Raw genomic sequence first — 3,568 nt, 5'->3', positions numbered from 1 at the left:
CGCGGCATGAAATGGATGGTGCATGCCGAAAGTTTTAACACGTTTGGGAATATGTCGTTTATAATAATAATAATAATAATAATAATAATAATAATAATAATAATAAATGGTTCTTTCTTCATCCTATAAAAAGCTGTTGATTAACGACGACGTGTCAAAACACCAACGGCCGAAAGGTGTGGCGGCAGTTTTAGGTCGTTTGGTTTGAGTTGGGGGATTTGATTTGAAGAATGAAAAATCTCTCCCTGTCATTTTCCTTCTCAAAAGTTTATGATGTCAAACTCTGTCGTTTGATCATAGGCCCATCTCTATTATTCCCAATCATCATTTTTTTTAACTCACTTTCAATTTCACCTTACGTTTCGAAGAAAATATTGCTTTTATTTTATTTATATAAAAAAAATTTAAGTTAGTTTAACTCCAACAAAGTTGAAAGGATTAAAAGTGAACTGTAGATTAACTAAATGTCACCGCTTACGTATTCTTTTTAATTTTATTTTAGAGTTAAGAAATAATAAATTAATAAAACGTTTTAATAATAAAATTTGTCATAGTTTTGAGTGGTTCTCTTGACTTTGAGATTTAGAAATATGTAATGCAAGCAAAACTAATTGGTAATATTTTAATCACATAAGAAGGAAAAAGGAATCAAAAAGGGAGATATATATCTATATTTATATACAACTCCTTTGTGCATGGACTATGGATATATATTGTTTATACATGTGATAATTAAGTAGTATTATTACTATGATCCATTTGGCGGCAGATCAAGATTTGGTCGAATATTTTTCATCCACTTGAGTATTAAAAACTAAGATCAGGGACATATTACAGACCTTGCAACTTGCAAATACCCAAACTATAGGGAAGTTTAATTAACTTGAAATGTTTTTTTTTAAAGGCTATATGAATTGTGATTACGTTAATAATCCAATTAATGCTTAAGTTATTCTACTTAATTGTATGTGTGCTCGTGTGTGTACACATATATAAATATATATATTTCGAGAGTAAGATAAGATCATAAGAGTGACTTTTCCAAATTTAAAATCAATGAAGGGTCCATAAATCAATTGATTATATATAAAACTATATGTTGATGACAAAGTCGAAATCTCTTTCCCTATTGCTTTTTAAATAAAAAATTAAAAATTCTTCACCTTTATGAGTATATTAAATTTATAAATTATGTATTATTGTTAAAGTAAGTTTAATTCAATATAAAATAAAAAGTCTGCATAATCCACGGATAAAAGCCTTCTAGCTACCATTTTAAGTAATCTCTTAGAGTACATAATCCAAAAAATAGGAATTAGGTACGATTGATTAGTATCTTAATGAAGTAATTATATATGTTGACCTTATAATTAAGAATGAGAGTAGTTACACATTGGTTTTATTTTTTGCTGGACTGGTAAACATTTTGATTCAAAGACTGAAATGTATGTAGGCGTTTTCTTTTTGGCGAGTAATTAATTGAGTGACGTAGATTTGTTATTTTATTTTAAGTTTACAACACCTAAAAAACAAATTAATACAATATATTTGTTTATTTACCCCACTTATTAATATTTTTGACCAAGTCATAATCATTATGCGCATTGACTCCTATATATTCGTACTTACTTACTACTTTCGAAAGATGATCACCCTGATCTATATTTATTTATTATTATTTTTTTTTTAAAAAAAAAGAATAATTAATTAGTCAAGGCCTAATTGTAGTCAAAATGTTCTTAAGCTCCAAAATATGTTGTTGGCACGTAAGAATTGCCTTCGAAAAGAAAAATAATAATAATAAAAAAAGACCAATTAATTAATTCGTTGTACCTATCTCTCCTACCCTAGAGTCAATTATAATCCGTTAATTTCAAGTGTTTTTTATTTTTATTAATAGGCACCAAACCAGACGTTTCTAGAGATATTAATGGGGAGTATTCATGAGAAAATTGAGAATAACAAAACTAATGATGATTCCAAAAATAAAGTTAACTTATATATCTATTTACTATTTATTAAATATTGTATGGTAATTTAATTTGACGATGTGATGGACTTTCTGTTGAAACGAAACAATTTAATGAGAAGGAAGCTCCTCGACAATTGTCATTGTTAACAAAAAGACTAAGCGCATATATATATGGCATTATGTATTGAGTGTCCGACAAGTCACAAGTGTTCGATTTCAAAAGAAAGAAAGAACGAAAAAACAACCATTTTTTTAAAAATAAAAATAAAATAAATACAAGTGTTCACATCATAAGTTGCCAAGTGTCGTTCAGATATTTTCTGAATACATTGGCATCACTCGGGGATATTTCACGGAAGGAAATTAATAAATATATTTAATTATTTCTTTTTTGAAACTGATATTTAATTAAATTCAAACAGACAAATTTCATTTATAGATATATACACACATTTAATGCTCATGTATAAAAGAATTTCTGTCTATTATTATATGTTCTGAATAAGTTTGAGTGTGAAAAATTCTTTATTCATGTTCAATGTACGTGTACATGATCAATTTAATTATTTTTCTGATTTTTTGCAGAGTTTGGATAATTCACTTATCTTTTTTTTTTTTTTTGGAAAAGTATATATCCTACGTACCTACCTCCATATTTATATTATAATTTATAGAGTATTATATATAGATATATATATAAATTGAGAGAATTAGAGTTTTATACATTGGCCTGTCTATTACAGGATTATTTATTTTCTTTTAAGGAAATTACGGGATCCTGTAATGACTTAACAAGTCACGTGACTCATGTGTAATAATTTTAACCTACATTAATAATGGTAACCTGAGTTGCCTATTTGTTATTTATAATTTCAATTCTTTTTACATCATTTTTCAATAATTTACACACAACCATTGGAAAAATAATTATAATTATTATAATTAAAATATTTATTAATAAACACTTAAATTTTTAAGTCACAATTCTTAAAATAAATTAATGTGTAGTGTAGTTTTACATTTTCCAGAAATTTTAATTATAAATTAATTATAATACTTGGTGTACGTTTATATATTTATATTTATAAATTTATTAGCATTTTAATTTTTGTATAATTAATAAATAAATATTGTTATTACCAAATAATAATAGAACTTTTAAACTTATACCGTGCTTTTGGGCATGTTTAAACTCATATTTTTTTTGTCATGCCGTTCCAAAATTTATATATTTTTTTATTGATCGAGTGCTTGTACTGGCCTTTCTTTCTTGTGACAAAAAAATCCATATCAGCACTAATCAAGGCATGAATAATAAAATTTGCTATTAAATAAAAAAAGAAAACATTGTTAATATTAATAAATGATATCAAATTTTCCCGTCTTCGAGACACACACACAAGAAAAAAAAAAAGCATAGTTGATAGAAATATGAAAATTTGGTTGATGGGGAGTCCAGTTGGAGTCTGGTCAGGTCGTATAGTGAAGTTTCTACTACTAGATCAGTGTCTGGTATTGGGTGTACGTACGTAGACACTGGAACCATTTGACGTTTGGTTAATTTACTGAATAATGCTATAACTAATTGGTCCATCT

Source organism: Cannabis sativa, chromosome 1, assembly GCF_029168945.1.
Source record: "Cannabis sativa cultivar Pink pepper isolate KNU-18-1 chromosome 1, ASM2916894v1, whole genome shotgun sequence".
In the NCBI taxonomy this organism is placed as follows: domain Eukaryota; kingdom Viridiplantae; phylum Streptophyta; class Magnoliopsida; order Rosales; family Cannabaceae; genus Cannabis; species Cannabis sativa.
This window is presented reverse-complemented; position numbering follows the sequence as displayed.